Source organism: Monomorium pharaonis, chromosome 1, assembly GCF_013373865.1.
Source record: "Monomorium pharaonis isolate MP-MQ-018 chromosome 1, ASM1337386v2, whole genome shotgun sequence".
In the NCBI taxonomy this organism is placed as follows: Eukaryota; Metazoa; Arthropoda; class Insecta; order Hymenoptera; family Formicidae; genus Monomorium; species Monomorium pharaonis.
In genome coordinates, this window is record NC_050467.1 from 16,508,587 (window position 1) to 16,534,986 (window position 26,400).

General features: G+C 31.3%; 1 protein-coding gene and 1 long non-coding RNA gene across 2 annotated transcripts in view; one reads left to right on the forward strand and one right to left on the reverse strand.

Annotated features, from left to right (window-relative positions):
- Positions 1-26,400, forward strand: part of LOC105833926 (suppressor of lurcher protein 1) — a gene marked incomplete at its 5' end in the record, with an annotated part of 356,824 nt that overhangs the window by 9,503 nt on the left and 320,921 nt on the right. The window lies entirely within an intron of this gene.
- On the reverse strand, positions 6,037-9,952 carry LOC118645051. The gene is made up of 2 exons (XR_004962817.1): positions 6,926-9,952; positions 6,037-6,311 (listed from the first exon to the last, which is right to left on the reverse strand). It is a non-coding gene; the product is annotated as an uncharacterized LOC118645051 (long non-coding RNA).

The window sequence follows — 26,400 nt, forward strand, 5'->3', positions numbered from 1 at the left end:
GATAGATTACACGCGGTGTAGGAGCTACAAGTACTAGATTCTATATACCGCCTCAAGACGCGTATATGCATATAGAACGCTATGGAGCGGTGTGAATCTCCTTACGTTAAGCTACACTTGCTGCCAAAACTAACATGTCCAAACACGTACATGAAGTTATCGCACCATATATGTAGCTACATTTTAAGCCATGTGATAGGAATTAGCATATATAATATTATTAGGTTTATTTGGTGGTACAAAAAATATTTTATACATTCTGCAATATTGTATAATATTCTAGTATATTTTAGATATCTACTAATTAAAGTTAAAACACCTCGTGTTAAAGTTAAAACACTAAAATATTTGTGAGTGTTTTTAAATTTTAAGCGATTGAAGTTAATTAATGGTATCATATGGTACAAACATTTTGTATACTCTTAGCGATAAAAATATACAAAACGGTAATTAATCTTTAGAATAAGTTATTAAAATATTATATAAAATATTGTGTAACGATTGTAAAATACTTAATAAATTGGTATGTAACATTACATATAATACAACATTTACGTATAATGATTTCACAAAATATCTACATCAGCTACATCGTAACATGAAGTAGCAAATTATGTAATAGTTAAAGTAAGCGTCATTCATAGAGCTTAGCTATTATGTTATATCAAATATTAAAAGAAAAATATTTTATGACTTATTTTTTTTGTATTCATATAAATCTTTATTAGTATCGAAAATTTGTTTTATTGCCATTGCTTTCTAACAATCTAGCGCTTATGTATATATAGCGATCAGATAAAACTAACTTCTAATAATTTATACACGGAGAAAATTTTATAATAAACATTGCTATGTACAATAATAACTCCAAACCATAAGAAATTTCAAAGAATTGTACTACAAATAGTGTAAATACTATGATTTGATAAAATTTGATAAAATTTGATAAAAAACATAATAAAAATTTTCATAATTATTTCCTTGGTGGTATACTTACTATTTACCATAATAATTTTTTACCATAAATTATTTATAATTACTTTGTTGTTAAAAATAGCACAAATATGTTACTAAAGATTGTTAAAGATACGTTCCCAATAGTCAAACATTTGTACATCAATTACTACAAAATATAACTAGAGTTGACAATGTTATTTTATAAAAATAACTCGTTACTGTTTTTGTTATGTTTTTTGAAAAGTGATTTGTTTTTGTTATTGTTACTTAAAAAATCAAGTTGCTATTTTTACTACTTTTTCCTTGACATTACTACATATTATACAGAAATCTGTTATAAATAGAAGGCATTATAAAATTTTTTTTTAAGAGATAAAAGGAGAATGTTAAAAAGTCCGATTTTTAGCCCCCTTCTGCAACCTTTGATAATAGCAAAAAGTTGTTGTTTAGGTCCCACTTGAAAAGAAAAAAACAGCCTTACATCCCAGAAGTAGAAAATAAAAATTTTTTGGATTTTGTCGAGCTTTTTTTCGAAAATCCAATAGCCACATAGTGTGCTTACAATTTTCATAAATTTCATGCTTTGGAAAGATTTTCCATAATATTTTTTATTGAAAGGCTACTAACCATAGGTATTTGAATGTTAGAATGTAAAGACGGTATATACAAAATGTGAAGAGATCTAACTAGTCAAGGTCTGTTTATAAAAGCAGGAATCATCATAATCCGACCACTAAAGGCAAATTGTGAAAAGATCTAGCCAGTCAAGGCATGATCTGTTTCAATTGAGTCAATCATAGCAAGAATTGGCACAATTCTGTCTGTCAATGCAAAAATTATCACAATTTAACCATTAAAGGCAAGATGTGAAGAGATCCAGCCAGTCAATCCGCTATTTTGGATCTTTGAATTTTGAAAATCTAACTTCGGATTCGTAATTAGCAACCTCAAATACTCCCAAATACGAAAACTCATGACTTTACGAGTTAAGAAGTCATTCGGAGTAGTCCTTTAAAATGGGACACCAGAACTGTATATTACGGACGCTATTTTGTATATACCGTCTTTACTATCTAACATTCAAGTACCTATGGATAGTAGTCTTTCAATATAAAATATTATGGAAAACCTTTCCAAAACATCGAATTTATGAAAATTGTAAGCACGCTATGTGGCTATTTGATTTTCTAAAAAAGCCCGACAAAACCCTAAAAATTTTTATTTTCTCTGTACTTCTGGGATGTAAGGCTGTTTTTTTTTTCTTTTTAAATAAGGGACCCAAACAACAACTTTTTGCTATTATCAAAGGTTCCGGAAGGGGGCCAAAAATCGGACTTTTTTAACATCTTTCTTTCTTATATACATATGTATATATTTTTAGTATATTATTACATTATGTATGTACCCAAATAACAATAATAAACGTATTAACGCATGTTTTCAAAACTTTGGTTTGATGTTCATTAAATATCTAAAAAGAACCTTTTAATGAACTTTTAATACGTTATTATTTATAATTACTGCTGAAATATGTATAACTTTAAAAATATATGAAAACTAAAAGCAATAATAAATCTGAAAGAGAGAGAGAGAGAGAGAGAGAGAGAGAGAGAGAGAGAGAGAAATGCAAGATTAATTCATATATTTATTATAAAATATAATTTGCCGAAAGTCGAATCTTTGTATGAAATCTTCATGTGAGATTAGACTAACATAAATTGAGTTAATACTTCGAAATTATTATGTACTGTTATATGTTTTATAAGTTCTTAAGTTTATACAATATTTTGTAAGATGTTTTAAAGTAAAATAAGTTTTTATTAAAATTTAGTAAAAATATATTATATTTTAGTTTAAATTAAAATTTTATTACAATAAATTTTTTTTTTTAACTCAGAAAAAAATTTTATATATACAGAAATTGAAAATATTAACAGTATTAGTGTTAACCATTACGATTGTGCTATAGATTATTGAAGCTCACGACTTTATACCTCCAGTATGCTGAATCTTGCGTAAGAATCTATTAATAGCCTGATTAGCCTAGCGCACAAATAAGTGAGAACCACATGAACACAGGTCGAAGATTGGATATTCTATAGATATCTAAATATTCGTTATTAACGTCCAAAATCATACAATGTATATCTATTTCATGGACATACGCATAATGTAAAAAAATTAATAAGGTGCAGCACTTTCATGGACATACAGTAGTTCAAAATATTCATTGTTCTAGGATGAATAAGAAATTTTCCCAAAAATTTCAAAGACTAATGTGTAGTCACCATAATGCGCAATGTTATCTATAGTGTATCCTTATATCATGGATGTGCGAACGTAAAACATAAAATGGACACAAACCGAATGTCTACAGAACATCCTGTGTTTTTTGGATATTTAATATTATACATAAACACAAATATCGTTATAACAAAGCTATGTTATAACGATATTTTGTATACTTTGTTTGGAATTCTGAAGATAATCATTCAAATTACTTCTACACAGTATGTGAAGAAATAATTTGAACGATTATTCTCAGAATTCCACACAGAGTATACAAAATATCGTTAATTTTCCATAACCTTACATTCATAACCGCCTTCTATTCTGTATGTGTAAAATATTTAATATCCAAATAATACAAGATGTTCTACAGACATTTGTTTTGTGTTTATTTCGTGTTTTACGTTCGCACATCCATGATATAAGATAAGCCAGGTATAAATAACGCATAATAGTGATTACGCATTAGTTTTTAACACTTTAAGGCAAAGTTCTGTTTATGTTATAACATTATTATAACATAGTTACTGGTCATTTTTGTTTATTGTATTGTCACGAAAGATGCATTTTAGTATTACAGATAACAAAAAATAGGTGTGTATTTTGAAAAATATGTCGCGTATTAATTTTTTTATTTTAGTGTAAGTTGAAGAACTTGGCTTTCAAATGACGTAATTAAATTTAATGTTTGACGTGCATGCATTTGACATGATATAAAGTTATATTGCCTGCATTCAGGGTTATGGACTACTTGCGAGTCTGAATCCTACAATCCCTTTGCACGTAATTTGGTTATACTTTTATGATACTTATTAGCTAGTATTGTTTATTATAATATACTTCTACAATGCACAAAAAATAAAAACCAAAGAGATTTTTTAAAATATATTTTTGATATATTTTTTATACTTTTGTATAATATTATGTACAAGATAGCAATATTTCTGTAATACATACTGATATGCATGCAAGAACCGCCAAAGAATATTAATTTTTTTTTTTTTTTAATAAAAATAATTTGGGAATATTTGTTGAAAATATTCCAAACTTTCCTACAAGATCCATAATCGCAATCTTTTTTTCCCTTTTTAGTATTGTGGTTATTATGTATATCTAAAGAATTATGGTTATTATATATATCTAAAGAATTTCTCTTATAATTGATAGAATTCTATGGGTAATAAATTTTGGTACTTGGGTACCAACAAAAATTGTGTTACATAAATATTTACTTGGGTTATTTACCATATAAAAGTATATAAAAATCTATAGAATTATGTACCAAAATGTCCATGCAAAATTTTATATTGTATATTTTTTTATATAATTTTACATAAATTTATATAATTGCGATATAATTCTATTATGGATTTATTCATGCTCTCATATGAAAAATTTGATTTTGTACCAGAAAAAAATTACTTATTTACAATTGTGTATAATTATACATAATTATATTTAATTACATATGATCATATATGAGTAATTTTTCTTCGATAAAAAATTGTTTATATCAAAGCATGTATAAATTTGTTCTGCAATGTAATTGCGTTAATGTTCTGCAAATTAAGATTGTAATTTGTGATACTGATTATATTCGCCGATAGAAAGATTTTGCAAACATTGTACAATAATGGCATTAAAGATTGTACTAAGATGATTCGCCATTACGCAACAGTTTTGTCAAAATATAATTCTTAAATAATATTTGTTAAAGATTAGACAAATATTGAAACATAAATATTTTTTCAGCATTTATTTCAGCATTTAAATTTATCATCTTCAATATTTTTACAATATAATGCAGCAATAATAATGAGCAATATTTACAGCATTTAATCTTCAATATTTATTTTAAAATTAATATCAAAAGGTATTACAATAATTTTAACAAATTTTGCTTATTTACTAGACATTTAATAAAGATTAAAAAAGAGGCACTTTGTCTGACAGATTAGTTGGTTTGTTGGAGAGTTAAGTATCTCATTAATAGTAATAGCGGTCAGAAACTCTTAATTCATTCCTACATTATAATGCACAAATATTGAAATATACAATATTACACATTTCATGTTTCAATATTTGTGCATCATAATTTACAAATAATTGATGAATAATTTGAGTCTTTTGTGCACAATTATATTTCTAAATGTTTTAAACATGTTACGACTGAAATATTTTTCTCAATTATTGCACAATTTATTTCTAAATTTAATTTTGCAAATGTGCTGTTAAGATGATTCGCCATATCGCTATTGTTATGCCAACATAACATTTCAAAATTTAATTGCGCAAACATTTATTAATGTTTTATGAAAGGTTAATATTTCTACATCTATTTTCTCAACTATGCCCTCATAATGACGGATTATCAATCTTTTACAATTCTTTTGTCATACAATTTTATAAATCTTTTCTTATCGGGAAGTTGGTAATCTGTAAGTAAATTTTATTAAATGCAATTTATTAATTTTGTTATTAAAAAAAATAAAGTAGTTGTACTATTAATGCAATATATTGTTAAATAAATAAGAAAATTGGTGTTTATACAGATGAACAATAGATAGGTTACAATGTCACTTTAATTAGACTCTTTTCACTACTGAAAGTCATCTTACCCACATAAGGAGGCAAAATGACGAAATTAACACGTTTTTAGAAATTCAACATTTCTTAAAATTCAAATTTATTTAACAGCTTTTAATTTTTATGGTAAATACAAAATATATTAATATTATGTATTTATTACGAAAATTGATGTTCACTTTGAAGGTATGTACTATTGTATGATTTTTAAGTTTTTTTTTTAAATACTTTCATAGTTAAACTAAAAGTTATGTTGCGACTGTACGAGGCAATGCTGTGCATCTTCGAATCTCGTTATCCGTATTTCTCTGCAGCGATGTTAGTTCCATTTCAAATAACTTGATAGTACACTTCAGTGATCAGGCCGATAAATGCTTTGTAGATGTCGCGTTAGTTTATAGCTCGTAGAGAATTAACGCCACTCGAGGACTTCTCTTGATGTAAATCGTGCATACAATCTTTCCGTATAATTAACCAAGCTATAAAAGAATTAAAAAGTAGGTAAGGTCAAGTATGTATGCTGTGCTTATTGAAATTGTAATTTATCAAGCATTAGATTGTGTTTAAAATAAATGAATCAATAGAAACACTGTATTGTTTACGATTATAAAAAAGTGAAAAAAGTGAAATATTTACTTGTGTAAAAAAAAACTTTTTAAAACCCTTACATTTTTGTTGTATATGAAAAGTAGGATGTATGGTCAATCATGAATGAAACAGTCAAGCTGAATAAAGAAGAAAGCTAAGCACTAGTATTTTTACTATTCTCTATCTTTTATTATCTTCTACACTTATATATCACGAAGTAACTACTAAGAGCCGGTTGTCCCAACTTCTTAGTAAATTGATCTTTCAGATAAATATGTGTCTGTCTTTATTTATTTAAAAAAAAAATGGAAATAGACAAATGCTCTTAAACTCTTTACAGAGAGAAAGAATAATCTAGATTGTAATGCATCATTAAGCTACTCTCAGCATTAACAAATAGATTCAACTCATAATAGTTTTGTTAGTATTAACAGTAAAAAACTGAAATTATACACTACTAACACAGCATAAAGTTTTTATAATATAGCAATTCGGATCAAATTACCTTTATTTCTTCTATCTTTTCTTACTTCTGTGGCGTAAATCCCCACACGGCATAAATACTGCAGTTATTCGTAAAAAAAGTTTTGATTAAAATGCTCAAAATTCTATTAACAAAAAAATGCTTATCATATTTCCGCCAAAATTACAGTAATGACGAACGATTTAATATCGCTCGCTACCATTCAGCGAACGGCAGGCAGGCAGAGATCAGAAAAGATGTCGGTCGTAAATGGATGTCTTGTGTTGTGGAATAACGAGCGAAAGAATGTGAGAAAAGAGGAAGTGAGGTTGTATTGGGAAAGATGCCCCGACATGGTGGATTCCGCGGAATAGTTGGTCCGCCGCCGATGCTGTCGGCCAAACTCGAGGTGAATCGATCGCCACTACCTTCGCCTTTCGTGGACTGCCTCGATCATAAATCACGCCGCAATATGTCGGTATCTCTCCAAAATGGCCTTGAATATTCGGTAGCTGTCGAACGGCATCGGTAGAGCGACAAGACGTGGTACCAAATGAAAACGGCGGCAGTCTGGTCTGAAGCAGATTCTGCCAAGGATCGTGTTAGCCTAAGTTCACTCCGCGAATCGATCATTTACAGCAGCGTGTACTCTTAATGGATCGATTTCTGTTTGTTGTCTACATTACCTACGCAGATCTGTCTGCTCTCGATATAGGGTCTGCTTCTATTATGCAAATGAAGTAGCGTGCAACGTCAAGTTCGGCAGCTTCGAGGAATTTTCGAAATGTAATAACGGATTCTAAAACCTCTCGGCAAATTATGATCTTCTTTTTCGCGTTATAATTTATTATCAATGTCCTGTCTTATGACCAATTTAAATTGCGAATGGAAGAAAGAGACACTTTAATTAGTTTGACAAATATTCATTATTTGTTAAGTAGCTAAATTACAACAAGTGTAACTAAACGGCAAATACGAGTCAGGCGCGCTTAATGATGCGCTAAAATAAAAAACACAGTTTATTAAAAGTTAGAAGTACTATATAGAACCTTTCGGTTCTTTCTTTTCAAGCTGTCTTCAGCAAATACAGATTCACACTTCGAATACGGATGCATGGATATAGTATTGCTGACTTGAAGAGAAGTGTTCTCTAGCCGAGAGATATCAAATCATACGGGCTGATAGTTACGTGACAGCATAAATTGATAAATTGGACAAAGTTTCAACTGTAATATAATTGAATATGTAGGAAAAAAAATTATGCTGGATGTAAAAAAAAAACAGAAAAGGATAGAAACGGATTCACCTCAGAATCAGCAAGTATCAAAGAACACGTGTTAACTACAAATGCAAATAAGTAGTCATAGTCAAAGATAATAAAAAAATGTGTAACAAACATAATTAGGACTTGAAATTATAAAACTTTCTTAAAAAAGATTAGAGACAAATAATGTAAATAAATGTGACAAGATCAGCATTGTAGGTCAAATAAAGTAATTGTAGAAAGCAAAACAATAAGAACAAAACGATATTGTGTTTTATTAAAGGCTGAAAAGTATGCGTGATATAAACATTTGGTACTACAAATTTAAATCATTTACGTTTGTTGTTTGATATGCAAAACCTTAAAAGTGAGATACTTGTAATAGTATCTTTCTTGATCTAATATTTTAACGTTATCCCATTCGAAGTCATAGTGGATCCTGTAGTCAGTACTCACAGAATAGGCAGAACTGTTGTTGCGAATGTGCTTGCAATGTTTTGTAATTCGCATTTTTACTTGTCTACCAATTTGACCCACATAAAAGATTTATCACAATTTTGACACGAAATCTTATAGATCACCTTTCTCATAAAAGTAATAGAAAGTGCATTCTCTGGACTCTGAACTCTTAAATAGCTTTAAAATTAATGGAAAAGATTGAGAACTTGAAAAGGAGATGATTCATGTATTAAATGAGCTAAAACTTTCATGTGTCAGTAATAAATGGAGAATAATAGCCCTATTTATGTCCATTTTCGACACTCCGAGATATTCTGTCGCAGGCAAATTATCAGGCCGAACGCGATTATACGTGAGGTTCTGCAAAACCGCGCATCCTGAACTACTGGTCATAATAAATCAACCGTTTTTGCAGTCCGATGTATTTGGCGTCGAGCTCAAGCCACGGATCCCACTAACACCGCTTACTTGGCACATTGCCATTTTGACTAGAATGCCCGTTTTAGTAATGACAAAATATGCGTTATTAGTGCTATTGAAAACGCGTATAATATATTTTTACAAATTATCGCTTTTTTCGATTCGATAAAATTATCTTCACAATCCTTGAAGGTGACTTGAACCATGCACGCAAGATTACGTCGAAAATAATAATTCTCACAATCAATAACAAATTGTTCTCTCCGCTAACACGTAATGATGCAAGTTTAAATAAATTCAAAATTGTGTATTTTCCATCATAATATCTTATTGCAGTATGTTAATATATTTTATCTTTTTAATCAGAAGTTGAATAAATTCTACTTTAATAGAAATTTATTTCCAATATCAAGATCATTCAACTTCAATCGGGAATGCATTCACTTCTAAACTGGATGCTCAATGTACGCGTTCGGCTGGATAGCTAAACAACGTGTTTACTAGCAACTGACAACGCTAACCTCTTCGTGGCATGTTAGCCCTGATTGCAAACACCACGCGACTCGGGTTACAACGTTCCCACCAATCGACCGCAGCAATAATTACTTTTTACATCTACATGCGAAATTCCAATCAGCGAGCTATCCGCGAAAACGCTCGTTAAGGTAGGATATGAAAAATGGAATTTCCGTTAAAGCGGTTTCAAAATCCAGAAGAAACATATGGATTTTAAAAGTTTGCTGCAGTTTTGGTTATTCCCTGCAAAAACTCATTTTTTCTCTTCCATGACGCAGAAATAATGTGATGTTCACTGAGTAAACGAGTCAGATAAACACTGAAACGCAGTCACACATATTACTAAAAATTGTTTGATTTTTATAATTTTATCCATTATTCTATTTATTATTATAAAAAATAATTTCTTTTTTATTAAGCATGTGTGTTGTTTGTAAACTTATAAATTTTAATTTAAATTTTATTTTATTTATTCTTTTTTATTCATTTTTTTCTCTTCTTAATCTTTTTTTTATTAAACCTAATATTTATATATGATTTATTCTATGCAAAATCCATCATGCCAGACTTAATTTTTAAGGGAATTAATTTCTTTCGAGGCACAAAATGTTTCCGTTCTGTAATCTAAACATATACTTTTTGCAATATTATCTAGCAGAGCCGATATTCAAAATGACTCAATACAGCAGCTAAAAGAAGGAATTCTAGGCCTTTTTTTCGCTGCACCAGTATAACAATGTAAAAGAAAAAAACAGGTTAATTGAAAAAAAGTTTGTGAAATGTTTTACAGAGCATCGTAGAAATATAGTTCCTGGTCATTAAATTCTTTTAGAAATTTTTTAAAGTCAAGATGGCGGATTTAACACAGAGAGGAACAATAAAATATAAAAAATTTTGTCTGGCCTAAGAAATAGAACATTCAGAACTATTCGTGAATACAATATAGAGATAGAAGTATTTTTTTCTAATGCTCTCTGATGCATTTTATAAACTTTTTTTGCAATGTTTTTCTTTTAGCTGCTATATTAAAGAATCTACAGTCTCTTTCTCGAATGCCAAGGAAATGATATCACTTTAAAAATGTAATATTTTAGTAGTAATGTTTTTGTAATATTTTATAATGTATTTCACAAATTTCTTCTGTAATATTCCTTCTTTTAGCCACCATATTAAGTTAGCTATTTTGAATACCACGAGTTCTGCCAGATATATTCAAAGAGTATATTTAGATCTACATTGACAAAAGTTTTTCTGTTAATAACTGTTCTGAGCCTAGCGTGATTGATTTTACGTGAAATGACCTATATGACACAAAGAAAAATATTTATTCTACTGCCAATAAAAGCGATTAATTTATTAACCATTTTGAAAACCGAAGCCTCTAATATTAGGCTTATAATTAAATTTACCAAAAACACTATCCGTTTAACTAAAATTACTTCTTTCATTATAAAATGACCATCTATTTCAAAATAAAATGATGTTATTTTATATAATGTCGTTTTATTGCCTCATACCTCACAAAGTGCGACATAATTATGTTTTTATACATATTTTTCAACACATTTTTATGTATTTAACACATTAATTTGCAAATGACAAACCTCTTCGGGACTAGAAGCCAAATGTTAAACGCTAGAGCCATTATCTTTTTTATAGTTCAACTCATTGACAAAACTGTTCTAGCTCTAAAATTAAAAAAGTCGTCTAAAAAAGTGCCGGTCCTCTAAAGGTTAACTTTTTTTCTTGTAATAACTAACGATTATTTTGAACAAAGAATATTTTCTTGATAAATAGTCGCAAAATATACTTATCACAAATTTTCGAAAAATTCGTTATCATATACTTGAGAAAAGAATTTATACTTTTTTCTCGAATTGAATTTTTAATTTAATTATAAATTGAATTGAAGAAAACTCAAAGTAATAAGTAAATTAAATTTTTATTTTGACTTAATACTTTTAATTGACTAATATTCTTAATTGAAATATTAAGTTACTAGGATTCAGAATATATTTAGAATAAATTTGTTACTTATGACGAATTTGCTATGATAGATTTACAGATATATTTACTTATAAATTAATTATTTAAAATAAGTGATACTTATTATTTATTTTAATTACATCTACATTTTTCTATGTATATACAAAAGTTTGTTTTAAGTAAATTTTACTTGTTTCAATTTTGTTAAATAATGAGTGTACTTTAAGAATATTCATTAAAGAGATATTCTTTGTAAAGTTACTTAAAAAAAGAATAAACTGCGAACAGTTAATAAAGCTTTAGTAATTCAAATAATACGTTAGATTATTGCCAATAAGATCATTCCGTTGTTTGACACCAACAAAGTTATATCCTTACACGTTTAATTATAATGAATTGTACATATTTTCTCCTCTCTTTTTATTTTATTTTATTTTATTTTCTAATGACCGTTGTTTTCCGATTAAGCAGGAATTAGAGCCTTTACACTTTTGACATCCATATTCTTAATTGTGTTCGCGTTGCATTATCTAAAATAGATAACATTATCTAAAATAATGTTCTTGCACACGAATATCCAGTGCTAGTTCTTATTGGCAATATTCTCCCTAACATATTATTTTTCTTTTAATTAAAAATGAGAAACTGTTTTTCTTACATTACATAAGAAAAATCTTTCTGTGTAGTAAATATATGTAAATAACTTAACCTTATATAAATAAAAAGTAGCATTGATCGTTGAATAGCAATTTACACACATACAATAATTTTTCTCTGCGCGCGCGCGTGTGTGTGTGTGTGTGTGTATAGGTCTGGGTGGGTGTGTAGAAATATGTGGATATGAATTGGTGGGTGTAAAATCGATTCGCAAATAGTTTCTAAAATTTCAGTGAAATCTCATTGCGTTTCGTGTAAGTTCTGTTCCCATGCGCATCTCGCACAGAACGCATTTATCGAATAGTCGGTATCTCTATCGACCTGTGTGTCGCGGGAGCGTTTATTAACAACGAACCGCTCTTATCGAAACTGAACGTTGAGTTGTTCATGAAACACGATACACAGGGGAAAAGATAATTCGCCGCCCGTTTTCGTTGGAAATAAGAAACCGGACGACAGCGAAGATTTATGGCCCACCGTTTAAGGTCCAGTTCTTCTTCCTTGGGCTTTTCCATTTCGCGCGGACCACGCACTGATGAGGAACCTAGCAATCTTCCGACATTTAATCTATAAGTGATCGCGATGAGCCCAACATGATAAAAAGTTGTATACTTTTTATATAAAAGAAACGCACGAGAAAGAAGTTTATTGAAGCAATTTATTGTTAATTCTCCAAATAATGTGTATACACACACACACGCGCGCACGCACACACACGCACACACGCACGCACACACGCACACACGCACGCACGCACACACACACACACACACACACACACACACAAACATATATATATATATATATGTACAAATGTGTAATTAAATGTGTACATATCTATTGTATAAAAGAGGTAACATCTCTTTTAACCTTTCAACAAGTAACTGTTTAAGCAACTGTTTAAAAATACTTTAAATCCTATATATCTGATAATTAATTCTCTACATAAATGCAGATAAACTTTACATTGTTCAAAGCTGATATGTTAATCTCGTACATACGAGAGACTCGGAAACAAATTTTTCTGCATGTTTGGCTGTGTGGACCGTGTTCTCGACTCCGAGAATTTTCCATTAACCACAGTGGAATTGGATTCGCGAGGATTTGCGAAATGGAAAATGCGTTCGAGAGGCTAAATAAATCTGGTATAAATCTGACGTCATAGAACCGCGAATTGCAAATCTGCAAGAGAGTTGGAGGCAGTAAAAGGCGGTTGTTGCTTGACAGAGTGAAGAAAAAAGCACCTGATTTTGTTGAATTTATCTTATGGCTTTTTATCAGGCCTGCGAGAAGTTACAAAATCGAATAGAGCGATGACGGCACTAAAAGCTCGAAATTTTTCATTTGGCGATATCGAGGCGAGAGTTAGCGTTCTGCTTTCCTCTCCAAAGGGAAAAGATAACGTTATATCGAAGTTCGCGGATGGACCGAGCGATTGGAACAACTCGAAAGAGGCGGGACGCTGAAAGTTTTCAGTCCAATTAAATTTTTCTCTTGTTTTTTTTCTCTCAGAGATCGAGCGAATGAGATCTTTCCGCTTACGTGGATCGATTGAAAACAAGTTTTTCTAATTTTCAAGGATGATCGAATGTTTGTCCGAGGCCCCCTATTCTTTGCTCCATTTTTCTTCTGTGCTTGGAAAAGCCAGTCGCGAAACGTATGCTCCGTATCGTAGATTGACATTCTCCGACAGTCCAGTATATAAATCAGCAAGAATCGATGATGGATAGGAGTTATGTGTATGCATTCGTCATTTGTTGTATCTCGTAGATAAGCAGAGTTCTCGAGAATCGCGCGTACACGCACCGGCAGAAATGGTGTCCCGCGACGTTCAGCGCGCGGCGATCACCCACACACGCGAAGCGCCGTACGTGTTACTGGGCGCACGGAGGAGCCGGGGAGATGGGAGAGGAGCGAAAAAAGTGGGGATCGCGCCGGTGTTGCATCCTTCACTAACGTCGCACGTTGAAGAAGGATAGAGCTAAGATGAGTGAGAAGACGTGATACCGACTCGATGGTGTCCCAATATCCGTTTCACTCGCACTCGATACTAATATCGTCTCTCGCTCGCCAATACCGATGCGTCGTGCTTTCCTTTTTCTTTGAGAGACGGCTATCCGAGTGCACGAAGCGTCGACATTTATTCTATTAGCATGTCATTCATTACTTTATATTATGTAAAGTGATAAAATTTAATTTTAAAAAACACAAATTTTTATTGAAATATTAATTATGTTATACATAGAAAGAAAAAAATTAACGTTTATCCCAATTAATTATTGATTCACTTATGATTGCGTAATAATGCTTCTTTTTCATCCCGTAACAAATTTTTGTGTGAAATTATAACCATCGTTACGGATAATTTTCAGACTCACTATAAGAGTTTCTTATCCATTTACAAATTTAGAGTATAAGATTAATTTCTTGTATTGTAAGTAAGTGTGTGCAAAATTGTGTAAATAATAATTTTAAAAGATAATAAAAATTTTATTTTAACATTTAGATTTATTTAATGTTGATAGTTTGTAAGTTAATTGTAGTTTGTAAGATAGATTGTAAGTTAATTTTTTGTTCATCTAACATTTAACATAATTAATATGGTATTGGCGAGCGAGAGACGATATTAGTATCGAGTGCGAGTGAAACGGATATTGGGACACCATCGAGTCGGTATCACGTCTTCTCACTCATCTTAGCTCTATCCTTCTTCAACGTGCGACGTTGGTGAAGGATGCAACACCGGCGCGATCCCCACTTTTTTCGCTCCTCTCCCATCTCCTCGGCTCCTCCGCGCGCCCAGTAACACGTACGGCGCTTCGCGTGTGTGGGTGATCGCCGCGCGCTGAACGTCGCGGGACACCATTTCTGCCGGTGCGTGTACATAGGAAACGATGTTATTTCAGATAGCAATACAGCATTTATCTCTCAGATTAGTATAATAAATTGGCTGTGATCCATGAGATTTACAAAATATCGTTTAGATAGTAATGTGTAAGAAGCAACATCCTCTACATTTCTTTCTATAGATTATTATTTTATTTTAATGCTACGATACATATGACACAATATTACGTAAGTACAAATTGTATATGTAAAGATATAATAAATATACGAATGATGTAGGCCATAACGTGTATACATAGATAAGAATTCGATTTTTATAGATACTCTCTTTGTTTCGATACTTGGTACTTCACAAATTTACTTTTGAGATTACTTTAAAGAATGTTATAGAACTCCTCATAGAACACGCAGAGAAGACTAAGGCATTTCCTCTCTTGCAAACTCTGTATGCATTCGCTTTTGGTCTGTATAGCTACGGGTCATTGGTCTAACGGACTACCGAAAAAAACTTGCCGAAGAGAAGTTCAGCGAAGTATACAGGATTTCCTTTTTAGAGGCAAAGCATACAGATACGACTGTGTGTTTGTGTGTATGTGGACGATCTACGTTCGATCACAAGATAGGTGCTTGCTTCTTTTATTCTGTCCAGTACCGGTTTGACTGGATTATATGATACAAGGCGATTCTTTTGACTTAATTGACCCATGATTTATGGCACATGAACGTTTGAAGTAATCTGGTCATATATATATATACACAATAAAGTAAAAGAAAATATTTATTGCTACAAAACAATAATAATTTTCTTTGGTGTGTGTATCGGTTCTATTCCTGATTCTCCAAATATGTCTGCATCGATTAACGTGTATCACTTATACAAAGTGCTTTTACGATAATTGTTATGATAACAGCCAAGTTCCTGCCTGTTGTTTCGGTAGAAATTTTACGTTGGGAGGATCAGCTCCGTCGTCTTATGCAAATTAACACGATTCCAACTTAATAGACCCGTGGTACCAATTACGCCAACGTTGTTCTATCTCCCAAGCGTTCTTGTTTCACAAACACCTTCAGCCATTCTAGATGGTTACAATTGCTTTGATTTGGCGTGTAAGAAATACCGCGCAAACGCAATTTAATAATATGTAAAAAATTTGAGAATTTATAAGATAAAATTGATAATATTGATTAAGATATCATTGAAATTTTTTCCCCTCTTTTTTGCATCTAGAAACCTATAAAACCGTCTCCATATAAAACGCATCTCTTCTGGGAAAACTAAAAGTACGAAAGTTAATAAGAGATGTGATAGATTTTTGTCAAGAAAACTATAACTGAGAAACTATAATTAACTGGGAAACAACCGTTATACGTAGTTTGTTCAAAATGAAATAAAGAGTAAGCGTTCAGAGGAAAACGTTAAAGTGAGAACGTGACTCGTTTAGCGGCGGATATACAACCAATTATACCGCACGTAAGTTTGTGGCAAACCGGAATTCGGTGGAGTGCCGAATCTCATAGGAGAGCTCGCCTCACGGCGGACGAGGCTTCGGCAGAAATGCGTGGCCGCATTCCCCATCTGCGAACTACCCCATTAACGGCCGTTCGCGCCGCACCGCGACGCCACCCGGCCCGTCGAGGTTCAAAGCGGGGCACGTATAGCGCTTTATTGGCAGCGATTTCACGCTGTCGCATAAATCCGCAGGTTTACGATGTTAATTCAACTTTTACGGAGGCGAGATTGCGAGCGTGACAATTTTCCCTCTGGTAAACCTATATGCGTTCCAAATAGGAGAATACAAATTAAGAACGAACTATCGAGCGTTGTTTCCAACTTGATATGTAGGATACATGATTAAAGCATATCTATAGAGTCACGTTAGAGTCACGTCTTTGATGAAATAATGATTAATTCGATTCAATAAAACTTCACTCAATTAGCACTCTCAGATAGTAACGTTTTAAAAACGTATCAAAAATACATGAGATTAAAATGTATTAAAATATATTACATATTAAAATTATTATAATAAAATTAAAATATTAAACGTTCTGCAAATGTGTTAAAGATTCAGATCAAACAGATCTTAAATATCTATAAAACATTTTAAAGATGTCCTCCCGTGTTACTTTTTTTCCGTTTCTTCTATTTTAAGTGTTAAACAGACCAAAATTGAATTTATTTTAATCATTAAAAAATTTAAATAAAGTTGTTGTTATTTATTAAAAAATATAATAAATAAATAAGAATTAATAAATAAGAAAGTTAATAAATTCTTGGATTTTTAATTATTTTAGTTTATAAATTCGATATTTTCAAAGCAATATAATTTAGAAGATTCAAACATTGGTAATATTTGTCAAAATATATTTAAATTATTTTTAATTATTCCTATAAGTCGCTATATGGCTTCTATTCAATATTGTTAATTGAATATTGTTAATATCGCTGATTTAATTACAAAATAAATTTTATTATTGAAACTCAGATACTGTTACCTAAAATTTCGTTTTATCTGTTTTTACAGTATATCCCTGAGATGATCTCTCATTGTCGGTTTCACTTATAGACTTATAGTAAGAATAAATTGAGTGTGTCTAACATTAAGTAATGAATATCAGGTATAAAAATAAACAAAAAGTAATTTTTCTCTTCTCGTTTCACGCAATTGTCTCTTCTTTTATTATTAACTCTCTTTCATCTCTTTCTATGATCTTCAGGTTTTACGCCTTACACTCGGTTTATTTTTTTCTATGTCTATGGCTCCATTACGGCCATATCATTATTACATTATTATGAATAATAAGATAAAAAAGAGAAAAACAAATATACCCTAATAAAACAGTTACGTGACATTCACGTGGAATCTATGTAATACATGGATTACGTGGATGTAGGTTTTTCCATAAGTTATCCACGTGGATGCGATGTTCTTTTTTCATCACTGCATCGAATTTTTTATCCTTGAAATAACTATTAGATTTTCTGTAGATACATCAGTTAAAAAATATTTATAGGAAGTTTACATGGATATTTCGAGGATAGAAAATTTCGATGTCATGATGTAAAATGAATGTTGTGTCCACGAAAATAATTTGTGAATAAATCTGCATCCATGTGCAATTATTTGTATTAAAAATTAAAATTAATCAAAACATTATACTGCATTTATCGTAAAGTTTTTAAGAGGTAATCTCACTCAAAATAATATGGAGTGAATTACTTGAATTGGAGTTACTTCTTACTTTTACAGAATGAATTTATGAATATTATGATTTTTATATAATGCAGGCAAAATAAACTTATATTATATAAGATCTTATATTTAATAATATTACTGTACAAGTGTGCAGAAATACGAAACGGTTTCTCTAAATTTTTTTAGAGTGAAAATCTCACTCGAAATAATATGGAGTAAATTGTAATATGAAGTAGCAATTTTGCAGCAAATATTGCTACAATGTAATTGTAAGTTTTGTGCTGTATGGGATAATACTTTTATGATTTACTCATTTTAATTGAGTGAACAATTTGCTCCAAGAAAAGTGAAACTCCAGTCGAATGAAAAATTCACTTATCGAGCGAAAAATTACTCGAATTGGAGTTACTTCTTACTTTTACAGAATGAATATCCTTCAGTCTTTACCAAGAAGTGAACATTTTTACGGTTTATTTTGGAGAAAATGTTTTCTTGGAGTGAATATTTTACTCGTAATTGAAAAATTACTTTATTGCGTCTGCGCGCTTGTCCGCCAATTAGTGCACTGCGCCGCCAGCAGGCGACTTAATTCTCTCGCGAGTAAGATGCAGTCAACGCACTACATACCGACCACCCGCAGCATGATTAAGGCAAGCAATAATTAGCTTCCTTCGCTACATGAGAATTAAGCCGCATTATATTAGCGGACGCAATGATGCCTGATGTGGAAGAAAACCGTCACATCCCATACAGCACAAAACTTGCAGTTGCATTATAGCAATGTTGTAACAAAATTGCAATCTTGCAGCAAATATTGCTACAATGTAATTGTAAGTTTTGTGCTGTATGGGATAATACTTTTATGATTTACTCATTTTAATTGAGTGAACAATTTGCTCCAAGAAAAGTGAAACTCCAGTCGAATGAAAAATTCACTTATCGAGCAAAAAATTCACTCTTATAAGAAGTAAGATGTCACTCCATTTCGAGTGGCCGTATTTTCACTATCGCTTAGAGTGAAATTTCACTCTTCTAGAATAACATTTCACTCCAAAACGTTTTGAGAGTACGTACTATATATTATGAGAATGTTTCTAAAGTTTGTAAAATTTTTACGTGGTTTCTATGTCGACTCTATGACCGCATCCGCATAGATTTTAGTACGATTTTTGAGCGGATGTTCACTCAAATATTCATGTAGATTTTACAATCTACCGTGCCGATCCACGTAGCATTAACGTGGATATCACATACTGTTTTACTAGCGTATTGTTCATCAAACGTCGGTAACGCATGATTTCGTTTCTTTTAGAAACTATTCCATCGATATAATATAAGGAAATCATGAGTTTTCGACGTAACTGCGTCTTTTATTCTAATATGTATTCTAGTTTGATTCTTTACTCATGAGAAGTACTTCGCTACTTTATCTACTAATGTTATAAATATAAATTACAATTGCAATGTTATAATTATAAATCTTATGCTCAATTTCACGTGTGTAAAATATTGAAAAATTGCTGCCATTTTCTTAGCTTTATTAAAATATGCTTTTAATTTTATCTAATAAATTGATATTTTATATACATTTAATGACTTTTTAACAGTAACAGAAAAATTTGAACAAATTGCTGATATATTTAGTTGATATTACTAAAGCATTTTTCTTTGCGTATTTTTTAACATTTTTTTAATATAAACAAAAATTTCCTTATTTTTTATGTTTATTTTGGATTGATAATTATTATGATATACGACATTCATGTCAACATTAACAGATCCATCATATAAAGTGTATGACTATTAAACGCGAGAATGGGATTATTACTGTAAGTGAACGTGCTCATAAATGTCACGTAATTCGCAATGCAATTTGCTGGTGCCGTACAACGTCAACGAAATTATTAATCGAATCGCCCTTCTGACCGTATGAATGTTGAAGTAACAATGCGTTCGTAATATTCACGTGTCGTAATATTCGCTTTTGTTCATATAATCCTTGTGGCTTGAGAACGGGTATTACAGTGCATATATAATAATAACTTTCCGAATAATATGCTGCCCAATTCTAATTTATAGCTGTTATAATTTATATAATAAATTTATAATTACAAGAAATTTATTGCAAAGTATAATAAGCAATTGCAAAAGAGTAAAAGTTCTATTTGTTATTACGATAACTATTATTACGTTTCATTTTACATTCCCGTAGATATTATATTAATTTTATTAACTCAAAGTATTTATCTTCTGATTGTATAGTAAATTTATAAAACATACAATTCCTTTATAAATAAATTTTGAACGGATGATAGTGTATTTGCGGTTACGTTGATAGTAATTTGTGAAATGGATTGCAGTAAATTAATGGGTATGTGAAACGAGAATTAATTAATATCGTACTTTCAATCAAATCAATTCGTACACCGTTTTAAAACTAAGTTATACGTATTAGATAGATATATATATACATACATAGTGCGTATTCAAATTGGCTTAAGTTAATAGATGATAGCTGTACTATTTATTTGAATATCTGTAACATATAGAGTAATTTAAAACATTATGAAAATATTTAAAGATTAAGAAGAGGTATTGAATTAAACATTTTTAGAACAGTAATAAACCACATTAATCGTTAAAAAAAACACAGTTAAAATCGATATCTTAAAATTGCTATTAATCTTAGAATTACTCATATTTTTTGCATTACTTTGAATACATTAAGGATTTTTTTACATATTTTTAATCTCTTTTTTATTAATTACAAGGTGTTTGAATAATTGAATAAACATTTAAAAAATGATTAATTTTTTTTACTAAAGAAAAATCGCCAGTACTAGTATAGGCCTCCTAAAACGGCACTCTTATTTCTTAGAAATTAAACATTACTATTAGGAAATACTGGAGTAACAGTCAAACTTGATTGAGGATGATAATGTTGAATCATTAGTGCATATCATCAAGATTTCGTATTTTTATTTAAGATTTGAAAATCCTTCTCCAGATTACAGTACACGTAATAATATTAGTCGGTAAATTGGACTTTACACCAAGAATAAAAAAAATGTTTTTTATGTTGCTCTACTTATTCACCTTTCACGCATATGTACGCTTAAATTTTCATAGAATAATTTCGTCTCATTTGAACATCGAAGCCTAAATTTAAAAATCCTATTTTGTTTGTTCCTGTTATCTACGTATCTGGAATCTCGAATTTACTGACAATGAGTAAACTACAGATCTTTTACATCAAACAGATATCGTTATGACATTAAAGTTCTACACCATTCTTGATCAAAAAATAATAAAAATGTCGTAAATTAAAAAATTTTTCTCGTTTTAGGCATAATAAATTCACCACTTCAATTAGTAATGCATATACTTTTATTCTGGAGAAGAATTTCCAAATCTATACAAGAGCAATAAGGCATAATTGTTCAACAAAAATTACTGCGTTTTATCAGTAAAATAAACCTGCCTTTAACATCTCCTTAATGACAAACACATGATCTGCTTAGATAATTAAAAAATAAAAATCTCTAGTTTATACATTTATGACAATAATACATGTTATTGCCATGAATGTATTAATTTAACATTTTTCAGCATTTTTTACAGCAAGAAGGCAGAATGTTTAATATTATATATAGTCTATTATAAATCTTCCCAAATTATAGAAAGCAATATAAAGATTGGGTTAGTCAGTGTCATAGAGATATTAAACTATAGAAATGGCGTATTACATAATTACTAATGGCTACGTTCAACAGAAATGCAGTTGACAACTGTTTTATAAAGATCTAAATCGTGAATCTGATTGACCTTTAGTTTCTGCAAAATCTAAAAGAATATATCAATCAAATCTATTAATTTTACACAATTGCAAAACAATTTTTTTTGCTGAACACGGCCAATATTGGTAATTAGAATCAGCAATGCTAAAATAAAGATGTAATATTAGTGTGTTTAATTTATATTTAATATCTTAATTTTTGGCAAGAAAAATTCATTTAAAATAAAAAATGAGTTCTAAAAATTATTTGAATACAAATGTAAAATAGTTTTTAAAAAACATTTTTTTAATGATAAATGCAAAATATTTATTTTAAATTTTATATTTCTATTTTAAATACATCTATTTCAAATAATGCAGATCTCTGATAACAACATTTTAATATTATATAAAATGTTTAAAATTTGTGCCCTTATTTACATTGCATCAAATGTATCAACGATGTATGAAATTTCACAAATTTAAATACTTTTAACCTAATGACGGCTTTACATATTTATATATCCTTTTTGCCACTAAAATACAAATTTAGTCAAAAACACTTTTATTTTAGTTTCTCTTTACACTGGATAAGTTGAGCATTAATTTGAGAGAATTTTGTGACATAACACCTAGTATTTTAAATTTTTCTTATTTTTTACATTAGTACAAATTATAACTCCGATTATCTACAAGCTCTCAAAGGCGCTTTTAATTTAACTTTACATTATATAGTGGCAAAATACACTTTCTAGAAACACAAAAGTTTCCATTTTAAAAAGATTTAATTTATTAACAAATAATTTTGTCTATTTCAAACTTACCGGTTATTTGTTATAGTTGCAGTAATACCGATACGACTGCTTTGAATTTAAATCTCAAATAATAAATTATTGCAATTCATAGAAGAATAAACATGATTGTGTATAATCTATAAATACAATTATGCTCCAGCAAGATATTATTTAAATCAGCTACTTTATCAAAGTATTTTGCATTAAATAAATTAATATTGTAAAGTTGTTCACTGTCATCTGAGTTCAATAAAAAATAAATATGTAAAATTTTCTGATGAGTATATCTTCGTAAAAATTTTTCTCAAAACGTTTTATTTAATTTTTTAGAATTTTTGAATAAATTTTATAACATTTTTAACTCCAAATTTTTAAATCTTTTTAAATTTTCTGTATTTATTTAATAACATTTTTAGAGAATTTCTTAAATTCTTTGAATAAATTTTGTAATCAATAAATTTGAATAAATTTTTAGTTTATGAGAAACAGAATTCCGCCGTGGCTATCTATTGGCGATGCAGTATACTGCTTGATTCCACTACATACACGTAGAATTGTTAGATTGAACGAACTTACCTGTGAAGTTTGATCTTAATTATGCCATTTGTTTCGTCCAGATGGAAATAACTATGTATACTGGCGCAAAAAAAAACGAAACAAAATTTTTGACCGATTTTTAGGCAATATTTAAAGTGATGCAACTTTGCGAAAAATCATCCAAATTACATGTACTCCTTTTTAAATTAAAGGGCAAAGACTCTACTTTGAGAATCCCTACGCGAAAGTTTGATTTGTTAAGTGCGAACCTTTTGTATCGCATGAAAACCAAACATGTGTTTTTTAATTGAAAAAAGTATAAGTTTGTTATCATTTTGCACAAGTTTCTCGTTAAAATCTTGCTTCGAACGTAAGGACGTTCAACGAGCATGAATCGTAAGGATAGACAAAGACAAAGACAAGGATAGACAAAGAATCTAGAAATAGCTGGGTTTGACTGATAAGCGGTACGGCCAATTTTATAATATTGAGACTTGAGAGAAAAAAGTCTTAGATTTTGGGGCAAAAACTCCAGCATCTGAGCCAAGGTAGGAGAGTAAAGCGATGTGCTGTGCTGCTTGTAGAAATTCTTCCAACATAAAAAAAGGGAGGAAATATTGTTTAATAGGGTTTTGACAGAGAAGCTGTTATTGCTAGAATCCTCTCAAGCGGAGTGAGCTTAGGCTCAAAAGCTCTCCTAATAATTTCCCAATCACCAGGAAGTGTTCTATCAATTCCTGAAAAGAGAAGGAAATCGAATGTTAGGAATCAAGCGCTTTCGGAATCGAACACGAAGAAGAGGCGCTAGCAGCGTAGGGATGACGCGCCGTGGCGTAGTTTTTCGTATAAACACTTGCTTAGTCCTTTCTTAAGGAAAACTAGCTACCCACGAACACAACCTAAAGAATGGGAGCAAAAATCAATGGCTCTGGAACCAGAAGGTGTTAAAAATAACGGGAACCAGTTGGAAGGACTACCAACGTCCCCGATGCTCCCTCGTCCCTCAATTTTCAAAGAACCCGTGAGAGCAAAATAAACGGAGGAAATACATAAGAAATAAACTCTAACCAGAGAAGAAAAAGAAAATAAATGCGTTCCTGCGATTGATTCTAGATCCGAAAGTCAGGAAACGTAGTTTTTACACTCCCGGAATGGACAAAGTGAATAAGACCAATTGAGAGTGAGATAAAAATCCAATTGAAAGTGCACACTCAATATTAAGTGTATATCCAGGCCGAAGGACTCGGCCACACACTGAAATGTTTGCTATGACAAAGACTATTCTGTATTCGGGTCCGGAAATCAAGATTCCGCATCCGCAATAGAATTCTCTTAGGAGATATACAAGGCAAAAATAAAATTATTTCTGTCCTCACACCGCTGCCGTATTTGTCTCGAAATATCAGAGAGATGAGGGTATCGATTCGAATCCGTTGATGTAAGTTAGATTTCCTCGACGTTAAAAAGGATTTGAGATAGATTGTTCGCTTGAGTCAAACACGGATCCCAAACATCTATATCTAGAGAAGATTTTCATATAGATTCCTAGTATTTGATTGGAAAACCTAGAGACTGTAGCAGAGTTATAGTGTTAAAACACGTTAACTCTACATTCTTCGCTGGGCTCTTGTGTGATGCACTCACACAAGAAATGTCGCAAGCGATATAAGGTGTCAAATGACACCTCGCGCGCGGACATCGCTCGGCCTACATACCGGGCGTCGCACCGGGCAATGCACCCGATTGCTTAATAAACAACATCCAAAATCTCCTGATTTTGGGGTGGAATCTGCATAGCTAGCAATTGCTGGCTAAGCAAGAACATTGACCAAAGGCCAGTGACCGGGAAGTATCCTCCCCGGTTATACACCAAAAATCGGTGTATATAAACACCAAGGTACAGACAACGAGCGGGCTTTGCTACACATTATACAACGACGAACGTATGTCGCTCATCCTTTTATATTTGTCACGGGTATTAACGAATTAAGTCAGTGTAACTCAGTATAATCAAGATAGAAAATATATACACATTGTTATACGACAATCGGCTACAATCTCTCAAGAAATCTGACCCGAGGAGTATCGACGGACGATCCCAAATACCTGTGTCCTTTTATCCCAATAAGGACAACAACAGTGGTAACTAAGTGAACAGTCTTTGTAAAGCTGAATGGTCCGTAACGAGACCAAATGGTAAGCTGAACTGGTAAGTTGTTTGACGCCATTAAAAACATAGAAATTTTCAATAAATCTGATTGGAAATAACAGATATGCGTCTTCTAGAGAATCATTATTTGCGATCCTGGTAACATGAAGCGAGTAACAGTTAACCAATGTAGTTTAAAATGTAAGGGTATAATATATGTATTCAGATATTTCAGGTTTAGAGTAAATCATTTACCGCTTGACGTTTTGTTTATAAGCAAGAAGGAAGATAGAAATTAATCTTCCGAAGGTTCAACCGCCTCAATAGCCAAGGATCGAAGGCATTCTATTTCCAGATTGCAGCAAAGCGAGTTGCGTTCAGAAAAGTCTTTAATCTGTAAACAGAGCCTCGATGGGGGAACAAGGCGAATAGAATGCAGTAACCTTGTATTGCATCCAGGACCGTTGAATCTGAGGCGATATTAAGTCGCTGTTCACAAAAGAAACTCAGGCGACCTGGTGATCATACCTCGTTTAGGTGCGGTGCCGAGAGCGACGTCTAGACTGGAGCCAGTGATGACAGTTCTAATGATGTAAGGCTCCCGTTCTGTGAGCCGTGAACGGAAAGTCTCTGGTTTTCTGGCATCTTGAATGTAAGAGGTTGAGCGCGACGTCATTGAACCTGCTGACGCACAGGCTGCAAAAATTTCTTTTTCAATAGTGGAATTGCTTTAATCTCTGCCCGACTAGCCTTTTCGCAGGCTTTGTCTTCTGGATCAATAATGTTTATCAACGGTTTGGTAAAGCCTCCTGAAGCACGGGCCCTCAGGCACGTTTTTGCCTGCGACTGAGAATACGATTGAAACTCATCACCTTTAATAACGGAAAGAGTCAATGCAGCAATAAGTTCCTTGTTA